Raw genomic sequence first — 27,812 nt, 5'->3', positions numbered from 1 at the left:
ACCGCTGGTGGTTCCATGGACAGGTTAGCATTTGTAATAAAAAAATTAATTTGTTTTCAAATGTATTATAAATTTGAACTCTAAGATTGATTATGATTTTCATAGAAACCTTATGTTCTTAATAAAAATTAATGTTCTCAAGTTTTGTGCATATACTTAAGGACTATGTTGGCAACTTGTCTCAGCTTACATTAAAGTAAGAGAGTGTAATTCCCAGAGAAATTATTTTTGTAGCATTTGCATGTTAATGTTTACATTTATTAAGTTTGCAAACTTTGTTGGTTTCTTTGCATTACAACAGATCAATGGGTCAAAAGTGGTGCATTGATGAGTAAAAAAAGTGATGAAAATGGGAACACCAAAACTAAAAATAAGAATAATATAATAATTTTAAATCCAATAGCCCAGTGTATTATTGTGGTGGTTGTTTTTTTGTGAAGAAGATTGGCCCTGGGCTAACATCCATGCCCATCTTCCTCTACTTTACGTGGGACGCCGCCACAGTATGGCTTGACAAGTGGTGTGTCAGTCTGTGCCCGGGATCCAAACCTGCAAACCCCAGGCAGCTTAAGAGGAGTGTGCACACTTAACTGCTAGGCCACCAGGCCAGCCCCCTTGTTGTTGTTGTTTTTAAACTAGGTCAGTCTCTTTATAATTGCAGGGAGTGTACTTGTGCAAGAGAGTGGGAAGACTCAATGGAATTGTTCAGAGGGTGCAGTAGAAGAAATTGAGATTTTGGAGGTGGTTCAGTTTCTGGTGATACAAAGGTCTGGTGAAGTAAAGACAAAGGTCATTGAATCTGAGGAGAATGTTGTGCGCTGAGAGTGGTGACAAAAATTTGTAGTGAAGAGGAATATTCTGAGGTAGGAGCTAAAATTCAATTGCTTTGAATAGTTCCTCCAGAACAATGTTAAATGATCTTGAGGATAAGGAAAAGAACTGTTTTATTCCTAACTTTAGTAGACATACTCCTAGATATCACCCTTAAACATGGTGCTAAGCATTGGTTTGAAATCTGCCTTTTTAAGAAAATATAGTATTTCTACTTTTTAAAAAAATCAGGTTTTTTTGGCATTTAGTTATAAAAGTTCATATGTATTTTTCTCTTGATCTTTTCATATTCATTAATATTTGAAATATGTTCTCTCAATATCACTTCCTATCTTTCTATCTTACTTTCACTAGTTGCTTGAGTCCGGCAATCTTTTGATCCCCACCAGGACCTGTAAACCGTTGATGAAGTCACCTTTCCATGCTCTTCATACTTCGGTTAGCATGTATTTGGTCCTGTCCAAAGTGTCCATAAGCATATTTGCTCCATGCCAAATGGATCTACACAGGACCAAATACCAAGGACCTTTTGGTGGGGACCCAATGTCTCTATGGACGTTTTGGACAAGACCAAATATGATCAAATATCAAGGTCATTTCGCTGTGGACCCAATGTCTCATAGATGTTTTGGACAGGACCAACTGGTCCTGCAAATATCAAGGGCATTTTGGCATGGACCTAATGTCTTAGAGATGTTTTGGACAGGAACAAATGTCCTGCAAGTCATCCCTCTCCTGCCATCAATACCTTCTTTAAATTCCATAGGCAATCATTATAATCACATCCTTGCTTGCAAGTTTAACATCCTTGGTCTTTCTCCGCCTATCACACCAGTCTGGCAAAACACCAACCCAGCTTAAAGCAGATCTCCACATATATATGTAATGATATTGATATTAAAATAAAGTTGAGAAAAAATGTTAGTCTTGGAAAACTATGTGGTAAGATGACACTTTTGTGAATCTCAAAAACAAGCAAAAGCAAGCAATCACTTAAGAATTCATTCACAAAAAACAACAAAGAGGGAGAATTACCATCACAAAACTCAGGATTGTGGCTACCTGGTTGGAGGTGAATAGGTAGAGGAATAAGCAAGGGCACATTATTGGTGTTCTCGTTCTTGATTTGAACGATGAGTTCATAGGTTTTTATTTATTTTTATGCATTATAATTTACATATATATTACATATTTATATATATAAAACACATTAGATAATATATTCAGATGTAAATTTGAGAGAGCTTTATAAATCCTTAAGAGTTTTGAAATTCATTCTATGAACAATACAGACTGTTTTAAGAACGGGTGTGAAATGATAATACATGTGCTTTCAAAACACAGTATCACTCTGTTAGCAATTTGGGAAATGAATTAGAAAGGGTAAGAATAGACGCAGAAAGACTTAAATTTGTTAGAATAGGGCAGGGGAAAACTGGAGGGCAGCACTGAGGAGAGAGAGAAGTGGCTGATATGTTTGCACCTCTTCTAGTTGGAATCATATTTCTGTTACAGGAACGAAGGACAGTTGTTCATGGCATTTCATTCTTTTCATACACTGCTCTAATTTATTCATGAATGAAAAATTCTACACCTTTATTTACAGAGTTAGATTGTTTATAGTTAGTTTTATTTGTATTATCTTTGTGAGATTTTAATATCATTGTTACCTCACGTTGATTCTTTAAAAAAGGAAACATATCTATGATCAGGAACAACTTAAATACTAATTAAATACGTTTTTTGAAAAGTTTGAAAGACTTCTTTCAGCACTATTTCTTTTTTTTATTTAATTATTTTATTGAGGTCATATTGGCCCATAACATTGAGTAATTTCAGGTGTACATTATTATATATCAGTTTCTGTATAGACTGCATCATGCTCACCACCAATAGTCTTGTTTTTAATCCATCACCATACATATGTGCCCCCTTACTCCTGTCACCCTCTCCCTCACTCCCTTCCCCTCTGGCAATCACTAATCTGTTCTCTTCATCCATGTGTTTATTTTCCACATATGAGTGAAATCATACAGTGTTCGTCTTTCTCTGTCTGGCTTATTTCGCTTAGCATAATGCTCTCAAGATCCATCCATGTTGTTGCAAATGACACGATTTTGTCTTTTTATGGATGAGTAATATTCCATTGTATATATGTACCACATCTTCTTTATCCATTCGTCCGCTAATGGACACGTGGGTTGTTTCCACATCTTGGTTATTGTGAATAGCGCTGCGATGAACATAGAGATGCATAAATCTCTTTGAATTGTTGGCTTCATGTTCTTTGGATAAATACCCAGTAGTGGGATAGCTGGATCATATGGTATTTCTATTTTTAATTTTTTGAGAAATCTCCATACTGTTTTCCGTAGTGGCTGCAGCAGTTTGCACTCCCACCAGCAGTCAGCACTATTTCTAAAGGTGGCTATTTGCCCACATTCCTAAGTCTTTTATGTATATTGGCATATTTAATTTTTGTCTTCTTAAGTAGGGTTGCCATATAAAATCCAAACTTCCCAGTTAAATTTGAATTGCAGATAAACACCAAATATTGTTTTAGCATAAGTATGTTCTAAATATTGAATGGGAAATATTTTTATGAAAAAATTGTTATTTGGATTCAAATTTAACTCTGCATCCTGTGTTTTTATTTGCTAACTCTGTCAACTGTATTCTTAGATCAATTTTGTTATAAATTTAGACATCTATTTCATCCACATTTAGAACTTTATCATTATAGTGTTATAAAAACGAATTCTCATACAAGCAAGTCAAGTTTCTTTACCTCTATGGTTATTCTCTTTGGCCCTTTCATACTTCATGCATTTGATTTTCTAGTTAGTATACCTAGTGTTTTATCTTTTTCTCCCCTCCACCCCGAAAACCACTATATCAAACTTTTTTTTGCTTTCACTAATTCACTGTTATCATTTGAATTGCTTCCTTATACTTCCTTATATTTATTTTCTTTTTTTATGAGAAATAAATAACTTCCATATTACGTATAGGTTTTTGGGAGCATCAGCAGCACTCTTCTCTAAAAATATTGTTTGAGTAACTCTTTTTGCAAAAGAAAATGATGCTACATGGTATCTATCTTTAAAATGGAAAACGTTTAGTTAGTAAAAATTTTTTGAAAACAGAAGAGTTATTTCATTATATGAATGGAGAGAAATCATACATATACATGGAGTTTTCCTCTTGCAGTACAAAATAAGGCTATAGTTAAATCTAGTCTCATGGAGAAAAGAAATTTCTTTGACTGATTAATCAGTTACTTGAAGTTTTTTGTTTGATTTCAACTTCTTCATCAGCTTAAAGGAAGGCCTTTTATATCACCTGAACATAGAAAAAGTATTCCTGGTATTTTTCCTGGTGTTTTATTTATAAAATGAAAAGTATTCCACATTTTATTTTAACCAAAGAGGGAATTACATTTTTAAATTCCACAATTTTCTAACTCAAATTAAATGTTTATCTAATTTAACTTTATTCTTTCTTATTTATTAAGGAAAGTTTCTGAGATTATAAACGTTCCCATAAGCTCAATGTTAGCCACGGCCCATGGTTTTTGATGTTTAATATTCTTTTTTTTTTTTTTTTTTGTGAGGAAGATCAGCTCTGAGCTAACATCCATGCCAATCCTCCTCTTTTGCTGAGGAAGACTGGCCCTGGGCTAACATCTGTGCCCATCTTCCTCCACTTTATAGGGGACACCGCCACGGCATGGCCTGACAAGTGGTGCATCGGTGTGTGCCTGGGATCCGAACCTGGGCTGCCAGCAGCAGAGCACGTGCACTTAACTGCTATGCCACAGGGCCAGCCCCTAATATTCTTTTTATGATCATTTTCTAAATAATTCCAAAGAGAGGATTTATATTCTTCTTGGCCCCAATATTATTTTAAGGAAATAAATTTTTTCTTAACATTTCTAAGTGGTTGTATTTGTGTTCTTTATATCTTTTTTATTTGTAGATTAACTGCACTGTACTCAGAGTGTTGCTTGCATTCCACTTCCGGGAATTACTTGACATTTTCTTTGTGGCCTAATACAGGGTCAATGTTTGAAATTTTTTATAGGCAATTTAAAAAAGTATATTCTTCATTTATGCAATACAAACTTTCTATAGAGCTAGTCAAACAATGTGTTGTTCAGAATTTTATTATTTCTTGGGTTATTTTTGCTTGTTTTATCAAAGACTGAAAGACATGTCTTACATAATTCTACTATGTAGTATGTTTCTCTTTTTATTCAAACAGTTTTTATTTATATATTTCAATTGCAAAGTAATTTTACCTACCTCAGTTACTAGATTTTCCTCACTTTAGCATAAAAATAGACATATTTCCACCACAAGACCATGAACACTTCTAGGACAGACACTGTGTCCTACTTACCTTTTCGTCTCCAGTACCATCGTGCCTGGAAAACAACAGAGAGGAGAAGTTTAAATACATGGTGAATGGCAATATTCTAGGGTTCAAGGTTGGAGAGGATGAAAAACAGTGGCCTCTGGGGTTTATACTCTGAGGAGGACATAAGTGATTAATTCTCTTCTTACATGTAGCGCCAACAACCAGGGCACAAACATCTTGCATCTATACTTCCTGTCTAGAACTCTCCTTGTAAATGATACTCACAAGAAATCTTATTTCATGAAAATAAGTATACAGAATTATAGTAAAACTTACTATGAGTAAATTCCCAGTAAAAGTTTCCAATTTTCACAGAGCAAGAAACGTTGTCCTCTAAAATAGAAGGATGGTCTATTTTAGGAGCTGTAACATCAGAATCTATAATTTATCCAGTCTATTTTTATCTATAGCATAAACTGTTCTTTTGGAAATTGTTCGAAACAGTTGATATATTGCCATCATTGTAATCATTACTCAGTATTTACAGACCATGTGCCAGGATCTGCTAAAAAACTTCTATATCCTGAGCATGCTAAACAGAGAAAACAGCAGAGCTCAGCCAAATCTTAACTGCCATTCCCCTTCCCTTGGAATCCTACCAAGACTTTGGGAAAAGTCATAATTTGTCTTCAACAATATATCTGTCAGGTTTAACTAAAACCTATGTAAATTACTTATCTATGAGGAAGAAAGAGTAAGTTAGGTTCTCCTTGGTAATTAGTGATGCAGCTTTTAAATTGGATAAATATAATATACAATGAATATTCTGGACACGAAAACTAGCAAAAGCTTTCTTTTTTTTTTTTTTTATTTTGACAATAAGAGAAAACTTTAATTAATTACGATAAAATTAAGAATATCATTAATTTTTTAAAATGTCTGTAAACGTACCACATTTCTGCAATTATTTTCATGTCTGTGTTTCCTTTACTTGCATAGATAATAAACGGTTATTGTAATGTATATACTATTTTACATCCTCCTTTTCTATGTTTCCAAATCTTCTTTTTATAATTTTTTTTTTTTTAATTTTTTGTTTATTGCAGTAACATTGGTTTATAACATTGTAAAAATTTCAGGTGTACATCATTGTACTTCTATTTCTGCATGGACCACATCATGTTCACCACCAAAATACTAATTACAACCCATCACCACACACATGCACCGAATTATCCCTTTCACCCTCCTCCCTCCCTCCCCTCTGGCAACCACCAATCCAATCTCTGTCCCTATGTATCCGTCCATTGTTGTCACTATCTACTACTTAATGAAGGAAATCATACGGTATTTGACCTTCTCCCTCTGACTTATTTCACTTTGCATTATACGCTCAATGTCCATCCATGTTGTCACAAATGGCTGGATTTTGTCGTTTCTTATGGCTGAGTAGTATTCCATTGTGTATATATACCACAGCTTCTTTATCCATTCGTCCCTTGATGGGCACTTAGGTTGCTTCCAAGTCTTGGCTATTGTGAATAACGCTGCAATGAACACAGGGGTGCATGTACCTTTGCAAATTGGTGTTTTCAAGTTCTTTGGATAAATACCCAACAGTGGAATAGCTGGATCATATGGTAGTTCTATCGTTGATTTTTTGAGGAATCTCCATACTGTTTTCCATAGTGGCTGCACCAGTTTGCACTCCCACCAGCAGTGTATGAGAGTTCCCTTCTCTCCACATCCTCTCCAACACATGTTGTTTCCTGTCTTGTTAATTATAGCCATTCTGACGGGCGTGAGGTGATATCTCATTGTAGTTTTGATTTGCATTTCCCTGATAATTAGTGATTTTGAACATCTTTTCATGTGTCTGTTGGCCATCTGTATATCTTCTTTGGAGAAATGTCTGTTCAGGTCTTTTGCCCATTTTTAATTGGGTTGGTAGTTTTTTTGTTGTTGAGATGCATGAGTTCTTTATATATTTTGGAGATTAAGCCCTTATCAGATGTATGGTTTGCAAATATCTTCTCCCAATTGTTAGGTTGTCTTTCGTTTTGTTGATGGTTTCCTTTGCTGTGCAGAAGCTTTTTAGTTTGATGTAGTCCCATTTGTTTATTTTTTCTATTGTTTCTCTTGCCCGGTCAGACGTGGTGTTTGAAAAAGATGTTGCTAAGACCGATGTCGAAGAGCGTATTGCCTATGTTTTCTTCTAGAACTTTCACAGTTTCAGGTCTTACATTCAAGTCTTTAATCCATTTGGAGTTAATTTTTGTGTATGGTGTAAGGTAAGGGTCTACTTTCAGTTTTGCATATGGCTATCCAGTTTTCCCAACACCATTTGTTGAAGAGACTTTCTTTTCCCCATTGTATGTTCTTGGCTCCTTTGTCAAAGATTAGCTGTCCATAGATGTGTGGGTTTATTTCTGGGCTTTCGATTCTATTCCACTGATCTGTGTGTCTGTTTTTGTGCCAGTACCATGCTGTTTTGGTTACTATAGCTTTGTAGTATATTTTGAAGTCAGGGAGTGTGATACCTCCAGCTTTGTTCTTTTTTCTCAGGATTCCTTTAGCTATTCGGGGTCTTTTGTTGTTCCATATAAATTTTAGAATTCTTTGTTCTATTTCTGTGAAAAATGTTGTTGGAACTTTGATAGGGATTGCATTGAATCTATAGATGGCTTTAGGAAGTATGGACATCTTAACTATGTTAATTCTTCCAATCCAAGAGCACGGAATATCTTTCCATTTCTTTGTGTCTTCTTCAATTTCTTTCAGAAATGTTTTATAGTTTTCGGTGTACAGATCTTTCACCTCTTTGGTTAAGTTTATTCCTAGGTATTTAATTCTTTTTGTTGCAATTGTAAATGGGATGGTATTCTTAATTTCTCTTTCTGCTACTTCGTTGTTAGTGTACAGAAATGCAACTGATTTTTGTATGTTGATTTTGTATCCTGCAACTTTACCATATTCGTTTATTACTTCTAAAAGTTTTCTGGTGGATTCTTTAGGGTTTTCTATATATAAAATCATGTCATCTGCAAATAGTGACAGTTTCACTTCTTCCTTTCCAATTTGGATCCCTTTTATTTCTTTCTCTTGCCTGATTGCTCTGGCTAGGACTTCCAATACTATGTTAAATAGGAGTGGTGACAGTGGGCATCCTTGTCTAGTTCCTGTTCTTAGAGGGATAGCTTTCAGTTTTTCACCATTGAGGATAATATTAGCTGTGGGTTTCTCATATATGGTCTTTATTATGTTGAGGTACTTTCCTTCTATACCCATTTTATTCAGAGTTTTTATCATAAATGGATGCTGGATCTTGTCAAATGCTTTCTCTGCATCTATTGAGATGATCATGTGATTTTTGTTCTTCATTTTATTAATGTGGTGTATTACGTTGATTGATTTGCGAATGTTAAACCATCCCTGCATACCTGGAATAAATCCCACTTGATCATGGTGTATAATCTTTTAACGTATTGTTGTATGCGATTTGCTAGTATTTTGTTGAGGATTTTCGCATCGATGTTCATCAGTGATATTGGCCTGTAATTTTCTTTTTTGTGTTGTCCTTGTCTGGTTTTGGTATCAGGGTAATGTCGGCCGTAGAATGAGTTAGGAGCTTCCCCCTCCTCAATTTTTTGGAAGAGTTTGAGAAGGATAGGTATTAAGTCTTCTTTGAATGTTTGGTAGAATTCACCAGGGAAGCCGTCTGGTCCTGGACTTTTATTTTTGGGGAGGTTTTTGATTACTGTTTCGATCTCCTTACTGGTGATTGGTCTATTCAAATTCTCTACTTCTTCTTGATCCAGTTTTGGAAGGTTGTATGATTCTAAGAATTTATCCATTTCTTCCAGATTGTTGAATTTGTTGGCATATAGTTTTTCATAGTATTCTCTTATAATCTTTTGTATTTCTGAGGTGTCTGTTGTAACCTCTCCTCTTTCATTTCTGATTTTACTTATTTGTGCCTTCTCTTTTTTTCTTGGTGAGTCTAGCTAAAGGTTTGTCTATTTTGTTGATCTTTTCAAAGAACCAGCTCTTGGTTTTATTAATTTTTCTATTGTTTTTTTGGTCTCTATTTCATTTATTTCTGCTCTGATTTTTATTATTTCCCTTCTTCTACTGATTTTGGGCTTTGTTTGTTCTTCTTTTTCCAGTTCCTTTAGGTGCATTGTTAGATTGTTTATTTGAGATTTTTCTTGTTTGTTGAGATAGGCCTGTATCGCTATAAACTTCCCTCTTAGAACCGCTTTTGCTGTATCCCATAAATTCTGGCATGTCGTATTTTCATTTTCATTTGTCTCCAGGTATTTTTTGATTTCTTCTTTGATTTCTTCGTTAACCCAGTCGTTGTTCAGTAGCATTTTGTTTAATCTCCATGTATTTGTGGCTTTTCTGATTTTCTTCCTATAGTTGATTTCTAGTTTCATACCATTGTGGTCAGAAAAGATGCTTCGTATTATTTCAATCTTCTTAAATTTATGGAGACTTGTTTTGTGGCCTAATATGTGATCAATCCTGGAGAATGTTCCATGTGCGTTTGAAAAGAACGTGTATTCTTCGGTTTTTGGATGGAATGCTCTGTATATATCTACTAGGTCCATCTGTTCTAGTGTGTCGTTTAAGGCCAATGTTTCCTTATTGATCTTCTGTTTGGATGATCTATCCGTTGGTGTAAGTGGAGTGTTAAAGTCCCCTACTATTATTGTGTTACTGTCTATTTCTGTTTTTATGTCTGTTAATAATTGCTTTATATATTTAGGTGCACCTACATTGGGTGCGTAGATATTTACAAGTGTTATATCTTCTTGTTGGATTGTTCCCTTGATCATTATGTAATGCCCTTCTTTGTCTCTTTTTACAGTTTTTGTTTTAAAGTCTATTTTGTCTGATATGAGTACTGCTACCCCAGCTTTCTTTTCATTGCCATTTGCGTGGAGTATCTTTTTCCATCCCTTCACTTTCAGTTTGTGAGTGTCTTTAGGTCTGAAGTGTGTCTCTTGTATGCAGCATATATATGGGTCTTGTTTTTTTATCCAGTCAGCCACCCTATGCCTTTTAATTGGAGCATTTAGTCCATTGACGTTTAAAGTAGCTATTGATAAGTATGTACTTACTGCCATTTTCTAACTTTATTATTATTATTTTTTTTTCCCTCAGTGTTTTAGTAGTCCTTCTCTGTTCCTTACTTCTTCTATACAGAATTGATGGTCACTTTAGTTTGACCTCTGTCTGAAAGCTGTACTCTTTAACTACCCTCCTCCCTCCTTTTATGTTTTTTGATCTCATATCTCACCTCTTTTTTGTGCATTTGTATCCATTACGTTCTAATCGTGGAAATAGATAATTTTTCCTATTTGTGGTCTTCTCTTTTCCCCTTAAATCAGTCCCTTTAACATTTCTTGTAACACTGGTTTCTTGGTGACAAACTCCTTTAATTTTTGCTTATCTGGGAAAATTTTGATCTCTCCTTCCATTTTGAGCCATAACCTTGCTGGGTAGAGTATTCTTGGCTGTAAGTTTTTTCCTTTTAGCACTTTAAATATATCGTGCCATTCTCTTCTAGCCTGTAAGGTTTCTGCTGAGAAGTCAGCTGATAGCCTTATGGGGTTTCCCTTGTATGTAACTTGACATTCTCTTGCGGCTTTTAGGATTCTCTCTTTATCTTTAATTCTGGACATTTTGATTATGATGTGTCTTGGTGTGGGCCTCTTTGGGTTTATCTTGTTTGGGGCTCTCTGTGCCTCCTGTACCTGGATGTCTGTTTCCTTCCTTAGGTTAGGGAAGTTTTCATCTATTATTTCTTGAAATAGATTCTCTGCTCCCTTGTCTCGCTCTTCTCCTTCCGGGACACCTATAACACGGATGTTAGTGCGCTTGATGTTGTCCCAGAGGTCCCTTAGACTGTCCTCACTCTTTTTAATTCTTTTCTCTTTTACCTGTTCACCTTGGGTAATTTCTTCTAGTCTTTCTTCCAGCTCACAGATCCGTTCTTCTGTATCCTCTACTCTGCTTTTGAGTCCCTCTGATGAATTTTTCATTTCCAGTATTGTATTCTTCATTTCTGATTGGTTCTTTTTTATATCTTCCATTTCTTTGTTGACATTCTCACTGAGTTCATCTATTCTTCTCCCCAGATCAGTGAGCATCCTTAACACTCTTAGTTTGAACTCTCTGTCGGGTAGGTTGCTCATTTCTGTTTCACTTAGTTCCTTTTCTGGGGTTTTGTCCTGTTCCCTTACTTGGAATGTATTCTTTTGCCTCCTCATTTTGCCTCTTTCCCTGTGCTTGTGTCTACGTATTAGGTAGGTCAGCTACGTCTCCTGCTCTTGGATAGGTGACCTTATGTAAGTGATGCCTTAGGATGCTTCCAGTGTGCTTCCCTCAGTTCTCAATGTTCCAGGGGTGGCCCCTATGTGGGCTACGTGTGTCCTTCTATTGTGGCCTATTAGCTCTCCCTATAGGCGCCCAGGGAGGCTGAGTTATGCTCCTGGCCAGCTGTTGTAATGCTCAGCTGCTTGTAGTTGTTGTGGGCCCTTCAGTCTCTTTATCAGGTGTGGGGAGCCCCAGTACAGTTGGCTGTAAGTTCTAATACCACATTTGTGTTGCAGTGTTTCTTTTAAGTGAGTAGGCCCCCAGTGTGGCAGGTTGTTAGGCTCAGGGCCTTAGAATTGCTGTAACCTCTAGCCTATTAGGTCTCTTGTCAGCTCTCTGGGGATTGCAGCTGGGTGGGGCTGGCCTCAGGCACAGGATCACCCAATTGTTTCAGGCTTTGGAAGGTGGGGCAAACCTCCTATGTGGGTCTTTGAGAGGCACAAGTCTTCTGCAGCTGACAAGCCCTGTTGCCCACAGGTCCGCACACACAGTCAACACAGTCCTGCCCCGTGTGAGTGCCCCGACCTCCCCAAGCGGACCCAGTCTCTCCACGGCGGGAGCCCCACACACTCCGCCACCACCCCACACTCTCCACCCGCTCCTTGTGCACACCCTGCCCCGCTCAAGTCAGCTCAGTTGCCAGGCTGCAGAGAATCCAGTCACCAATCTATGCAGGCCCACACGTTGCCTGAGGGCTTGTTGTTGGGTGGGGCCAGTCTCTAGGGTGGGCTGCCTGCCCTGGCTGAGCTGGATTAAATTGGTGCTCTAGCGGGTGGAGCAGACCCTGGGCTAGCAGGTCTCAGGGAGAACTCCAATGGCGTCTGTGTCAGCACGCTCACACCAGGCCACAACAATGGCCGCCGCCAATGTCCCAGTCCCTGGAGAGGTCTCACCCCTCACCGTGATGCACTCAGGGCCTATTAGGTGAGTCTCTTGTCACCGAAGCACTGTGTACCTTTCTTTCTGGTGATTTTAGGATGCTTTCTGGAACGGGTGAGTTTGTGCGCGGGCCCTTTAAGAGCCAGTTTTAGTTTCTTTGTGAACCGGGTTTTCTGGGGGTGCTACCCAATGCTTTAGTAGCAGGCACAGTCAGATATTATGCCGCTGGTGTCGATTGTGCTGGGTCCACAAAATGCCCACAGCGGGGGCGCTCCCCGGCTCAGGACCCCCTCCTCCAGGGAGGGTGCGTACCTGTGAGCTGCTCCCGGCGGCCGTGACGCTGGCGGCTTGTGAAGGTGGCGTTTTTCCTCTCCAGAAGGGAGTCTCTGCCTCTTCCACCTCAGTTAGGATTGTCCGTTGTTGCAGGAGTTCCTCTTATCCAGTTTTCAGTTCTGTCTCAGGGGTAATTTTTCCACGAGTAGTTGTAAATTGGCTGTGTCCACGGGAGGAGGTGAGTTCAGAGTCTGCCTACGCCGCCATCTTGACTCCGCCTCTAGCAAAAGCTTTCTTACACATCTTTTCCAAAGGAGAGGCCAGACTGACTTGTCAGTTGGGAGTGCTTTCTGCTGCGTGAGACAGTGGCCAGTAGACATTGACTTAACCAAAAAGTTTATTCTTTGCATACAACAAGCAGTCTGGAGATGGGAAGTTTGTATTCGTGAAGTGTCTTCATGATGCTGTTAATATCCTGGATCTTTTTATCTTCCTGGTGTGCCCTCCTTAGTGGAAGGAGCTTTTCTTCATGTTGCCATCTAATTACAAAATGGCTGAGGCACCCTCAGCGTACTATCTGCTCTGCAAGCAAAAAGAAAAAAGGAAAGGAAGCAGGAAGGGCTGGCACTTAGAAAAAGCAAAGCTTCCCTAGAAAGCCTCAGTTTCTATTCCTATGGCTAAAATTGTGCAGCTTGTACAGTCCTAGCTGTAAGGGAGTCTGGGGAGCTGAATGTTTCTAAGTGGACATGTTGCCATAGTGAATAAAACCAGGTTCTCTTAGGAAGAAGAAGAAAGGGACATTTGGTAATCATTAGCAGTTTTCCACGGGGATGTTTCTATTTGTATCGGATAGATCACTGCCTAGCATTAGGTAAATGTTTTTATCTATGCCCTGACAGAAACAGACAGGCAAAGCTGTTGTGAGCTCAAAGGGTATATCCCTGAGAATTTGAGAAAGGTGGACATACTAAGGGAATGCAGCCCTGTGTTGGAGCATATACCTTGGTGAATGTAGCATGACTTAGATTTCAGCCTACACTTACTTGTTTGTGGGGTAGCTGCGTGCAGTGAACAACATTAACAGCTCTACCAGGCAGCATTAGGAACAGAACAGAAGTAAAGTAGGAGGAGGTGATTAGTGATTGATTTTGGCTACTTTGTCATAGATCCAGTTGGTTCTAACTGCTCTGCCCTTGTTTCTTTTGAAAGCAAAGGTAACCATGCTTGAAAATTACAATATTGTTAGCAGAAACTCTGAAGCAGATGTACGAAATATTTTGCATTCTTAGTGAAATTTTTCTGATGGCTTGGAAACTTGATAGCTGATGAGGAAAAGGGAAGGAAAATCTACTTCCTAGGGATATTTAAGTAAAACCTCAAGTCATCAAAAAGAGTTGTCAGTGAGTAGGTCATTAAACAAATGTGAAGGGTTATACTAATTATTATAGGAGTATATAAAATGTATATCTCAGGGAAAAAATATTCTCCTGTGCAACTAGAAAGATATAGTCAAAGCTGCTGAAAAAGAGAATCCTGAGGCTATCATCGTTCATCCTTCACTGTCCTGGTGGATTTAGGATACTTTTTTCCCCTCAGCATAGCATAACTTAACAATCTCAAAAAGAAGTGCACATATCTCTCGGCTATGATTGTATTTACTCCATCTCTCCTATTTCATCTGATAAAGATGCTGTTGCCATCATTCTAAACGTGATGGTGTTTGCAGAACATGAGATATGATCCCTCTTTAAATAGAATGCTTGCCAATCATCCTTAACTGTTTTCTTTGGAGGTACTTCGTCTTTTAGGCAGGCTTATCAAGAGTAAGCTCCGCTCTTTCTTTGAAGGTGCCAGATCTTATATTACCTCATTACTCTTTGCCCTGTCCTCAATTCAGCTCAGAATACTTTGTCCTGTTTTTTAAAAAGAAATTTAACAATCAGAATGCATTCTGAGTAAGGAAATAGCCTTCAAGATGCATGCTTTATTTAAATAAATGACCTATCAAACCGTCATAGAAGAGACTTTAAGTAGTTACCTGGCTCAGCTTATATCCCAATTTGATCATTTGCCAAGTGACTGAAATCTGATAGCCATTTTTCTTGTTAATGTTTTTACACAGTCCACAATCTTTCTTGATGTTGTTTTGTGTTAATCATCCTTGTATACAATGTTTTTCATATGTCCATTCACTCCTTCATTCATTATTAATTTCTTGTTTTATTGTATTCAGAAAGTACTCTTTGTAGCAATTCTACTTTATGGAACTTACCAATGCTTTCTTTTTGATGTAATATAAAATCGATCTTTGTGAATGTTGCTTATGTACTTGGGATTAAGGTGTGTTCTTTATTATTAGAGTATAAATTTCAATATACATTCATAAAATCTACTTTATTGATTATATTATCATTGCTCATATCTTTCATTACTTTTGGTCCACTTGTCTTATTGCATCTTGTTAAATAGTCTAAGCCCATTCTTATTTATTGATATGATCTGATGTTTTTGAACTGAACTGTTACATAATTTTGTATTATAAATTGCTATATTTATTATGTTTATGTCTTCTGCATTTCTTTCTTTATATGATGTGTTTACCTTTTTCTTTTTAAAAATTGTGTTTTCAACATCCACAGATCAATGTGATACACTATATTAGCAAAATAAAGGATAAAAATCATATAATCATCTCAATAGATGCAGAAAAAGCATTTGACAAAATTCAACATCCATTTATGATTAAAAAAACTCAGAACAAAGTGGGTATAGATGAACATACCTCAACATAATAAAGGCCACATGTGACAGCTAACATCACACTCAATAGTGAAAAGATGAAAGCTTCTCCTCTAAGATCAAGAATAAGACAAGGATGCCCGCTCTTGCCACTTTTATTCAACACAGTGTTGCAAGTCGTAGCCACAGCAACTAGGCAAGAAAAAGAAATAAAAGACGTCCAAACTGGAAAGGAAAAAGTAAAACTAGCACTACTTGCACGACTATATATAGAAAACTCTAAAGACTCCACCAAAACAACTATTACCACTAATAAATGAATTCAGTAAAGTTGCAGGATATGAAATTAATATACAGAAATCTGTTCTGTTTATATACACTAATAATGAACTATCAGAAAGAGAAATTAAGAAAACAGTCCTATTTACAATTGCATAAAAAAAGAATCAAATATCTGGGAATAAACTTAACCAAAAAGGTGAAAGACTTGTATTCTGAAAACTATAAGACATTGATGAAAGAAAAGTGAAGATGACACAAATAAATGAAAAGATATGCTGTGCTCATGGATTGGAAGAATTAATCTCATTAAAATGTTCATACTACCCAAAGCAATCTACAGATTCAAAGCAATACCTATCAAAATACCAATGGCATTTTTCACAGAACTAGAACAAATAATTCTAAAATTTGTATGGAACCACAAAAGACTTTGAATAGCCAAAGCAATCTTGAGAAAGAAGAACAAAGTTGGAGGTATCACGCTTTCTGATTTCAAACTATACTACAAAGATGTAGTAGTCAAAAACAGTATGCACTGGCACAAAAACAGACACATAGATCAATGGAACAGAATAGAGGCCCAGAAATTAACCCACACTTATATGGTCAATTAATCTATGACAAAGGAGGCAAGAATATACAGTGGGCAAAAGACAGTCTCTTCAATAAACGGTGTTGGGAAAACTGGACAGCTACATGCAAAAGAATGAAACTGAACCACTTTCTTACACCATATACAAAAATAAATTCAAAATGGATTAAAGACTTAAATGTAAGATCTGAAACCATAAAATTTCTAGAAGAAAACATAGGCAGTAAACTCTTTAACATAGGTCATAGTGATATTTTTTTGGATATGTCTCCTCAAGCAAGGGCAACAAAAGCAAAAATAAACAAGAGTAGATCAAACTGAAAAGCTTTTGCACAGTGAAGGAAACCATCAACAAAATGAAAAAGCAACCTACTGAATGAGAGAAGATATTTGCAAATGATATATTCGATAAGGGGTTAACATCTAAAATATATAAAGAACTCATACAACTCAATATAAAAAACATAAGCAATCCGATTAAAAAATGGGTGGAGAACCTGGATTGATATTTTTCCAAAGAAGATATACAGATGGCCAACAGGCACAGGAAAAGATGCTCAACATCACTAATTATCAGGAAACTGCAAATGAAAACCACAATGAGATATCACTTCACAATTGTCAGAATGACTACTGCCAAAAAGTCAAGAAATAACAAGTGTTTGGTGAGGATGTGGAGAAAGGGAAACCCTTGCGCACTGTTGGTGGGAATGTAAATTGGTGCAACCGCTATGGAAAACAATATTGAGGTTCCCCAAAAAATTAAAAATAGAACTACCATACAATCTAGAAAGTCTACTTCTTGGTATATATTGAAGAAAACATAATCACTAATTCAAAAAGATATATGCACCCCATGTTCATTGCAGTATTATTTACAATAGCCAAGATATGGAAGCAACCTGAGCATCCATCGATAGATGAAAAGATAAAGAAGATATGGTGTACACACACACACGCACACACACACACACACAGTGGAATATTACTCAGCCATAACAAAGAATGGAATCTTGCCATTTACAACAACATGGATGGACCTAAAGGGTATTATACTAAGTGAAACAAGTCAGACAGAGAAAGACAGTGTATGATTTCACTTACATGTGGAATCCCAAAAACAAGACAAGCAAACAAACAAAACAAAACAAAAACAGACTCATAGATCCAGATGCCGGAGGGGAGGGGGTTGAGAGGATGGGAAAAATAGGTGAAATGGATTAAGAGGTACAAACTTCCAGTCACAAAATAAATGTCATGGGGATGTAATGTACAGCAAAGGGAATATTGTCAATAATATTGTAATAACTTTGTATGGTGACAGAAGGTAACTAGACATATTGTGTTGATCATTTCATAATGTATAAAAATAGAAAATCACTATACTGTGTACCTGAAACTAATATAAAATTTTATGTCAATTATACTTCAATAAAAAGTGTTTTTTATTTAGGAAGTTTCACATTTTTGTTGCAAGGGTTACCTTTGTACTTAAACTTTATACTTTTAATGTTCTTTACCATAGTTTCTTATATGACCATTTACTATCTGGATTGTTGGCATTTAGTGTCAGTTTTTAGTGACATCCACCTATTGCCTATCCAACATTCAATCAACTCAATTCAATTCAATCAACTTTTCCCTCTCCTTCTCTTTCCATTTTTCATTTGCAATATTTCTTTTTCAAAACATATAACATTTATGTATTATTCTTTCAATCTTGTCTCTAACCTTTGTTAGATTGGTAATTAAGTATATAATTTTTTCACCGTCAGTTCTTTTGCCAAAGTTTCTCCAATTATCTCTTGGTTGGATGAAGGTCATTCTCTACTACATTTCTCAAGAAGAGCTCTTGGGTACAGAAATGTCCCAGTTACCAAAAGTTTAAAAGTGGTTTTCTATGGGCTTGATACTTGAAGGACAGTTTACCTGGGAATAAAATCTCTGGTTCATGCTTTTTTATCTTTGAGTTTCTTGAAAATACTGCTTCATTGTTGCCTTGCTTTCAATATTGTTTCAGAAGTCTGATGCCAGTCTAATTCTCTTTCCATTGTAAATTCTTTGATAATAATTCCTAGATGTCTAGAGAATTTTTTTTTTTATCCTTAAAGTCTAATAGACTTAATAGCATACGTCACTGAGTTGATTGCTGCAGGCAAATTTTCCCAGCAACTTGGTGGGTCCTTTCAATATGTAGATTGAGGTCTTATTTTATTTCTGGAAAGTTTTCTTGGATTATATTTTTGAATATTAGTTCTTCTCAATTGTGTTTTCTTTGTCCAGAGTCAATAATTATACAACCGTTGAATTTTCTTTGATGTCTTCCTGCTTTTTTCCCTTTCTTTCTTCTTTTTTTTCTCTTCTACTTATTTGATTATTTAATTTTCATCTTTTTGATTGTTTTCCTCCTTTTATTCAAGGACTATTATTAAATTTTCTTTGAATTTATTCTCCTTTGGTCATCTTGTAATGTTTTCACCATTTTTTATATTGTTCCGGCTTTCTCTTTCATTTCCTTCTTGAGTACAATCATTTGTCATTTCATTCTTTACTGTTTTTTGTATATTTTTGTTTTTTATTTTTTAATTTATGATTCAAAGTGTTTTAGTTTCATATCCTCCATTGCTTTTTTAAGGCTATTTAATTTAATGTAGAATGTTGTTTTACAGTTTTCTTCTACTTTTTTGGGTGAGGAGGGTGCTTACTAGCAGAAATGTTTAATTTCCATTTTCCTATTTTATTCTTTTTAATAGCTTTGTATAACAAATACTGCTTGCATCATTATATTTCTTGGACAGGTGTGGTGGTTTTGGGTTATTTATGCAGTTATAGTTCAAGAACACATTCTGTCAGATTAAAAGATTGCGATCTCTTTAGTGGATGATTTTTTTTCTTTTTCTGTTAATGAGGAGAGGGTTGCTTCCTTTGGAATTTTTGCTTTACTATTGAGGGATTGTAAAAATTTCCCCTCTTTCTTCTTTTACCCTTCACCACAGTCTTCAAAGAGTGTCTCTCCTCTACTTTTTACTTATGTATCTCTAGAAGTATCACCTTTCCAAGACTACCTCCTTGAATCCTGTGTGCACTTTTAAATCCCTTTCCCATAGTCAGTGTTCTGATGTATCACGACTATTTTTCAGTATTTTTGTGTGTAAGAAAGACATTTCTTTCTGGGAGTGATCTTATCTCAAACACTTGTTCTCTATTTAGCACAGTTTTTTGGGACTTCTCTACCTTTCTGCAAAGACTTGCATCAGGGGCTTGATAAATAAGTATGCTGGAAATCGGCATTTTTATATTATTTTATTATTTTTTATTTACAGGTAATTTTGAATTTGTTATGCTGAAAGAATAGAAGGCATGTGGTTTGTGTGCTTGTGTTTTATCTGTATAGTTTTGAAGGATGGCTAGAGAGACATGGATTTAGACAATTGTGCAGCTACCTATTGTCTCTTATCTATTGTCTCTCTTTTATAGATGAGGAAACCAAGACTCAGTGAGTTCAGATAATTACCAAAACTCAGCTTAAATGTCACAAACCCACTTAACCACTACCTACACTACCTCTGAAATTACAAATACAGTTTCAATTTGCAATGCATCCAACCAATATTTGTTACTTACAGCAATTACTCCAGGATGAAAAATTGACATGGTAGCAGAATAGAGTATCAAAGTGGCCAAGCTGTTTAGAGAACAACTTTAAAACGATATGGTACAAGCTTTAAGGGAGAATAAGTGAGTAAGGTTAGAATGGACAGATAAACTGTGAAAATAGGCAATGTGAAATGGACCAGAGTACACAATGAGAGAAAGCAACTTAAGTAATCACAAAGAAGTAAAAAGGATGGTGGTGTTAGGAGGATGTCATTTGTTTCCAGGGAGAGAAATCAGCATAAGCATTAGCTGAAGTCTAGAATAAGTATAATTAGGGAGATAAATCTGCACTTTCCCCAAAGCTTAAAAACCAAATAAAATTAATGGGATATAACCAATCTTTTGGATAATCCTCACCATTATTCTCATCTAAAAAATTAAGATTTGCTATTTTCTTGGGTGCATGTGACCTTGTTCTGAAAATGGCAAGATGTATTTTCAAGGAGTAGTCACTTTCAAATATTTGAGGACTAGAAAAATAAAGATGTATAGAGGACAGATAATCATCACTTGAAGGCTCAAAGGAAGTGGATCTGTGACCATGCAGAAAGAAAAGTGCCTTTAGAAGAACCAAGTGCTCTCAATGATGCACTGCATTTCTACGCCTCAAATTGATTCTGAGAAATGGCAAGTGCAACTTGTGGATTTAGAAGATGCTTAATGTGAAATAAGTGGGAGTTCAGCATGTTTCTTAAGAAATTTTGTTCTTGCTATACATTAAGAGACTACCAAACCACATTAAAACCATATCTGCCTAATGCCAGCCTGGTATGTTTCTGGCAAACCAGCATAAGGTTTTGATATTCTGGTTATTTGTTACTTTCATATTCTTCTCAAGGGGAATGTGGCCTGGTGGAGTTTGCAGATAGCCAGTAATTCTGTAACTTTTAGCCTATTTTACAGTGTCCAGTTTGACTCATCTAAATGCAAAGCGTGTCAGCTCACGTCCCAACAGGAAACAATGAGCATTTTCAAAATAAGATAATTCAAGGAAGCTTTATTCACAAAGAGGCAATTTCCACAGGTTTGGATTTAGAGCAACCACAACAGATGGTGTAATAATCAGGCCAAGCTGTTATCACCTTTAGGCTCCATGGGTTGAGGTGAGGGTGTGGCTACCGGACATGGAAAAATTAAGTGGGTAGAGCCGGCTGATTTGAAAGAAGCAGAGATCTTTCATTAATCACCTGACACCTCAAACCAGGATGTGTCCAGACCACACCAGATAAATACCCTGTCCTCACTCCCACTCTCCCTCTGATCTCCTGACTGGGGTCCTTATTAGCCGAAACCAACTGGAAATCAGAAGGCATGAGAACCCCTTGATGTAGTCTCTGAGGGTTAGTCTCCAGGATAGAATACAGACTTGAGACGGGTGGAGAATGGATCTGGAAGGACAGTGGAACAATCCAGCACACAGATCTTACAATGTAGCTCTTTTGCTTTTAAATATTTGGACTACCCCATCTTCTATTAGGGAAAATTTCTGTCTTTAAAGTGGAATACTAAATATTTCTTATTGCCTCATTGCCTCTTTGTCTGGCGGTCTCTGCCTGCTTACCATGTTACAGAATGCAAATTGCTTGTGGTTCCATATTAACGTCCTAGTAATTTTTACCTCTATGTTTTTGCTCAGGCCTTTCCTTCTAGAGGAAATACTCTCTTTCTCCCTCTAACTCCTCCCAAGAAACAGCTCAGCCATATCCCTGACTAATATCCCTCGCTCTATCTTTTACAAACATCCTGACTTGGCTAGTTATTCATTCCACTATTGTATGGATCTTTCTATCACTGCTTTTACCACATTGTTCCATTATTATCTATTTGTGTGTTTGTCTCCAAAACCAGACTCCGAATTCCTTGAATAAAGAAATAACATCTTAGACATGTTTATAGTCCCACGACTAAGCCCAGTGCCTATTTGTTGAAAGAAAAAATGAATTAGTAATTTCTCCCTATCTCTTCTCTCTTGCTATGCATGTGCTAATATTCAAAGGAATCACTTTCAGATTTCTAACAAATGGTGTGCATCTAAGTACCTCTCAGTGGGGCTGCAGCCAGCATTAATATTGAAGTGATAAGTAATGGCCAATTTTGTTTCCTCTGTAATGGAGACTGATGGAAGGAAGCTTCACTGTGGATAATTAGATTGATTTCAGTTTTACTACTTTAATATCCAGACAGTTCTTGAAAGTGATTGTTGTAATTACAGAAGGACAAGCTGATACAGAAAGCCATTCTTTATTTTTCTCTCCCCAACCTAGACTCACTGTGCTGGTGAAAAGACTCTATTAATTCTTCTTCTATTCCCCATGCTCTGCATACCTTCCTTAAAAGAGTTGTGTTTTCATCTTTAATTAACATCTTATCAGTGTAGATTGAAATGTGGAAGATTGAGGCCATAATAAGGGCACCCAGAATCAATCAATGTACCAAGTGATTTTCATTTAATGTCTATGGGGTATATTCCTTGACTACAATGTGACATACCAAACAGTTTAGGCAAACTTCTAGTCTGCATTCCAGAAACTTACAAGAAGTTGCTTCTGTAAAAAGGTAAGTGAATATTAGAGGGAAGACACCTTTTCACAAATCTTGCTTTCATCTAGGAGGGATTTTTCCTAAGCAGGCTCTCATTCCTCCTGACCATTCTCTTTTCTTCTAATATCTCTGCCCCTGGGGAGCAGATGGTGGACTGGTTGTCTTATAGGCATGATTAATTTGGAGCAGATAACTATATATGTCTCAGAACTTCAGAATATAAGGGGATATTTGCTAGCCCGTTTGTGACATTTAGAATGGGTAGAGCCTCTCATTCACTGTAATGCTTTCAGTCAAAGTGCCAAGGAAATAAATGCTGGCATCAGCAACACAATCAATTATTTTTTATGATGACAGTGTTCTAGGTGCTATTTAAAATTTTAGTTAGAAACAGAAAACTCTTATTCACCTGTCTTTTTTCTTTGCTGTGGTGCAAAGCAATAAAAATATGGTTTATGAAGGAACCCATCTCTCATCTATATTGGGCAACAAAACAAATAGGAGAAGGAAAACAGGAAGCTCACTTAGAAAATAATAAAATTACTTCTGTGAATAGAAATGAGAATAAGAAATCACAATGTCAGGTACTATGATATCCTTGAAGATAGAATTTGTATTCTTCATTATTTCTGGCATAACATTTTGCATATTGTCAGTGCTTAGTAAATTTTTGTTGAATTGACCTTAATTAATTCAAAGCGTATATTTCTGTGAGTTCAAAAATTGTTCCTGAGGAAGTCTCAGGAAGGAATATATTGATTTAGGCATCACACTGTACATTGACAGATGTGCAAATATATTTCCAAAATCACGTTAAAGTTAACTCTGTTTAGATTTCAGTGAATCAAAAAGATAAAAAATATATACCATGTTCTCTACACAAAGACCACGCATTTTACTCTGCACTAAAGGATCTTGTAGTTTGATTGGTTTGCCAGTGGAAGGGATTGGATGCAGATCCCTGACATGCTATGGAAGTTTGTTCACATGGTTTTTTAATATTTGTCACAGGTTGAAACATGTAATGCAAAATTCACAAATGACATTAGCTTTTAAAACAGTAAACTATGTAGAAGTATGGACATTGGAGTTAAAATGATGCAACTGGTTTCTACCCTGACTGACACTTACTAGCTATGTGACCTGGGAACAAGTTACTTAGCCTCTTCTGCCTTAATTTTCTCATCTGAATGTGGGCATAGGAATACCATCTCTATCAGAGCTTTATAAAGATTCAGTGAGATCAAGTTCTTTGCATAGTCCCTGACAGATAGTAAGTACTCAACAATTGATAGCTGTTATCATTAATATATTATGGAAAATTGACTTATAAATGGGCCATAATTTAAATGGATTATTGAAAGCTTTCTGCTAACAAAAAGCAAGGACATAACCTAAGAGGAAGGCTAGCTATTTTGACATTTCTAAAGACTTTAAAGAGTAAAAATAGAATTAGTATGTAAAAAAAAGAATATGTCAACATAGATAAAGGGAAAGAGCCATAGAGAGTGCCCATTTAGGAACAGGAGAAGAAGGGTCCACTGTGTCCCAGACTCATCCCTTCTCTCTTTGGCCAACTTGTGTCCAAGCATCGCTTCCTTTGGTTAGCTTTTCCTTTGTCTCTAGATTAGATTTAATCCCTTATGTATGTGTTGCTTTCCCTGTATTGTAACTCTTTGGGGTTCAAGTTATCCAACAAATAACTCTCTCCCCTCTTAAATTCTGAATCTAATGAGAATTAGATAAAAGATTATGGCAGATGGAGGCAAAATTACCACCTCCATTGCTAACAAAGTTAATAGTGGAGAATGTAGCTTATATTTGCCATTAAGGGGACTTTCTTACCTGAACTTCAGAGTTGGGGCTATCTATACAGTTATTGGCAGTGACGAATCCTTAAGCACAAGGCCCTCCCACCACCTGATGGAAGAGAGCCACACACTCTTTTCAGGTAGATGAGCAAATGAAGAAGAATGAATGAACTGGGAACCATGCATACTCAATGTTTTTTATCTTAATTCACCTTTTAGAAAATTTACTCCTCTTCCCCAGGAGACAAATAAGTGAGGACACAGAGAAAATCCAGGAGGTTATACTCGTGGAACTCCCTCTACATGGATGGAAATATTGGGAATAGACAGTGAGGCCCTCCTCCTGCCCCACCCTAAACAATAACAGCCATCATATTTATTGTAATTATTTGATAAATTTCCTATTATAATGTAAGTTCTGTTAAGGGAAGACATCAGTTTGGTTGGTTGACTATTATATCACTACCACCAAGTACAGTGAATGACTTATGCTAGGTGCTCAATAGATATTGAGGAATGATTAAATGAATAAATAAATAAATCCACTAGCTCCAGTCTCTTGGCTGCCATAACTCTGCTGTGTATTGTACACATCAGGCTATTATAAACCATATCATTAAATATTCAAATAATTTTTTTTATTATTGTGCATCTACTTGTGCAAGAAACTGTTGTAAGCATTTTACATATGTTGACTCATTCAGATCTCATAACAATCCTGGAGGTAGCTATTATCATTATCACTATTTTACAAATGTGTGAACTAAGACACAAAGTAGTTAATTTTCCAAGGTCACATGCTAGTAATTACAGAGCTAATTACTCTGATTCAACATTCACCAAAAACCTGATTACAATTTGGCTCCCATATCTCACAGGGAAAGAATGAGTGGGTCATACGGCAGGATATCTGTTCACTTTGTTTTTAATTATAAATTAACACACTAGCGCCACTCTGTAGAGGACTTCCTTGGTGGAAATCTGCCCCCAAGACTTACTGTCCTTTTTAATGAGTTGTCAAAACCAAATTTCCTGGCTTGTAAATTGAGAACCTTATTGTATCTATTTTGCCAAATTGATGCCAATCTGTGGGACCCCTAGGTGTCCAACTGGCTGGATTTTCTCTGGTAACAGCTATTTCTTTCCAAATTCTCTATAAAACATCAAACTCACTGAATATTTTAAACTACCTATCTATACAATTCTGTCTCCTCTACTAGACTGCTGCATTTGTTATAAGCAGGGACTGGATCTATTTTATCTCTATTTCATCAGTTCCTTATGCTAAACCCAAGACAGAGAAGTTACTCAATAAATTCCTGTTTGAGTGAATGAGGCATCTATATTCTCTAGTCTGAAATGGCGTTTAGAGTTTAGGAATAACCTCCTGAGTTGGAACATAGCTTAGTTTTGTGCAACACATATTGTTTCACAGGAATATATGTGTACCTTTGACTCTTTACTCGAACAAATGGACCAATTAGCACATATGTAATTTAAAAGACATATTTGATCTGTCAACTCAGTTACATAACTGATTTTGAGCATTTGCTTTGTGCTGAAAGCTTGCTGTAGAGGGACTGAAAATGCTCATAGTTTAGGCATGTAAATAGAGAAAAACACCATAAAGTTTATTATCTAGAACTAAGATCTGGGTAAAGACCATAAATGCAATGTGACCATTTGGTTAAAATACTTGACAAAAGTTCCTTAGAATGAGCTGGACTTTAGTTGTTTCTTAAATAATTGGTGGAATTGGGTAGGTTCAAGAAATAAGAAGAATTCGGAGCTGGTTGGATAACATGAAGAAGAGCAAAGATGCAGGAAATGAGAGTGGTGCGGGTGAAGGGGCTGGCTCAAGATAAAGCATCACACACACACATCACACATAGACAATCAGATTCTTCCAAGTATTCTCATAGCTTGTAGTATTTAATACCATATTCATTTATGTGATTTTCTTCTATTCACACCATTTGGAGGGAAAAATACCCTTTGACTTATTCTTTTTATACTATTTAGAAATATGAAATATTCTATAAGCTGAGATTACAAAAACATACTTTCTTTTTCCTAAGGCAGAAGGATTGGAATTGTATCATAAAAAAAGCATACATGGGTCTAGAAAGCAGTCCTAGACACTTACTGTATAACCTTGCTTAACTTCTCTGAGCTTCAGTTTTCTCATCTGTTAAATAAGGGAAAATTTGGGTAGCTATGCATAGAGTTATGAATATTAAATGAGATAAAGATTATTAAAAGTCCACTGTTACACTGGCTGTCACATAGTTGCCACTTGATGACTAGTGGGTACTAATTGTCTATTGTTTAATAACCAGTAGCACATTGCATTCTGCCACTTGACATATCCTGGGGAGGTGAGTGCTAATTCTCACTGCTTCCCTTCTCTTCTTTCCCCAATGTCTGTTATCCTTCTCTCCACACTTTAACTACTGAGGATGCTTGATCTTTCTTCATGTGAACCAAAGGTGCTTTTCCAAATCCAAAATATGAAAGTAGGTAAACATCACATCATGAATTATCCAAACCATTTCTTTCTCTCAGCCTTTAGCTTATTAAAAAAACAATAACAACAACAAACATTACTTGGAATCATAAATCATACAGCATTCTTATCCATGTAGCAAGGAAGTAGTAAGGGAAAAAGAAGTTCTAAGAGACCTGGATTCAAGAATTGCTACTTACTGCTACTGAACTTTGGAGGACAGTCTTTTTTAATTTAAAAATAATAATATCAAAGATTAAAGAAAGTTGTTGAGTGTCTCAATGAATCAGAACCGAGATGTTTAATTCCATTCATTATATGATATTTTTAAAGCAAGAATATCATAGAAATAAATTACATACATAAAATACAATATGTGCTCAGATGGGTGCATTAATCTTCTTTTAATTAGGAAGGTATTGGTGAAATTGTCTCACAACTAAAAGGTATCATTTTGGGTTATCGCTATTTTCACAGTGCCCAAAAGGACCACTTATGTAATGAAAGAATCAACACACTTCCTTTTGTTCTTTGCTAACTTATTAAAGGGTGTAAACTGGGGAGATCTAAGCTCAAAATGTAGTATAATTCTCTGCAATAATTTTTTTTTAATGCGTGAAAAAGGGAATGTGTTTTCTGTTTGTACGTATTGTTATGGACTGACTTTGTCCCCTCAAAATTCACATGTTGAACCCCTCACCTGCCTTGTGACTGTATTTGGAGACAAGGCCTTTAAGGAGATGACTCAAGTTAAATGAGATCATATGGGTGGAGCCCTAATCTGCTAGGACTGGTGACCTTATAAGAAGAGGAAGAGACACCAGAGATCTCTCCCTGTCTCTCTGCATGCACACACAAAGGAAAGGCCATGTGGAGACAGAGTGGGAAGGTGGCAATCTGCAAGCCAGGAAGAGATGTCTCACCAGAAACTAGCCCTGCTGGCACCTTGATCTTGGAC

At 36.4% G+C, this 27,812-nt stretch overlaps 2 long non-coding RNA genes across 2 annotated transcripts; one reads left to right on the top strand and one right to left on the bottom strand.

Moving 5' to 3' along the window:
* Positions 1-2,803: 2,803 nt before the first annotated feature.
* Positions 2,804-12,993, bottom strand: LOC147916432 (uncharacterized). Its single transcript, XR_015552987.1, has 3 exons — positions 12,766-12,993; positions 5,233-5,257; positions 2,804-3,064 (listed from the first exon to the last, which is right to left on the bottom strand). It is a non-coding gene; the product is annotated as an uncharacterized LOC147916432 (long non-coding RNA).
* LOC147916431 (uncharacterized) lies at positions 12,373-17,791 on the top strand. Its single transcript, XR_015552986.1, has 2 exons — positions 12,373-12,498; positions 15,366-17,791. It is a non-coding gene; the product is annotated as an uncharacterized LOC147916431 (long non-coding RNA).
* The last annotated feature ends 10,021 nt before the right edge of the window (positions 17,792-27,812 follow it).

This window comes from Ceratotherium simum, chromosome 8 (genome assembly GCF_057802395.1).
Source record: "Ceratotherium simum simum isolate JZ-2026a chromosome 8, ASM5780239v1, whole genome shotgun sequence".
Classification (NCBI taxonomy): domain Eukaryota; kingdom Metazoa; phylum Chordata; class Mammalia; order Perissodactyla; family Rhinocerotidae; genus Ceratotherium; species Ceratotherium simum.
The sequence above is the reverse complement of the archived record's forward strand: the minus strand, read 5'-3'. Positions and strand labels throughout refer to the sequence as shown.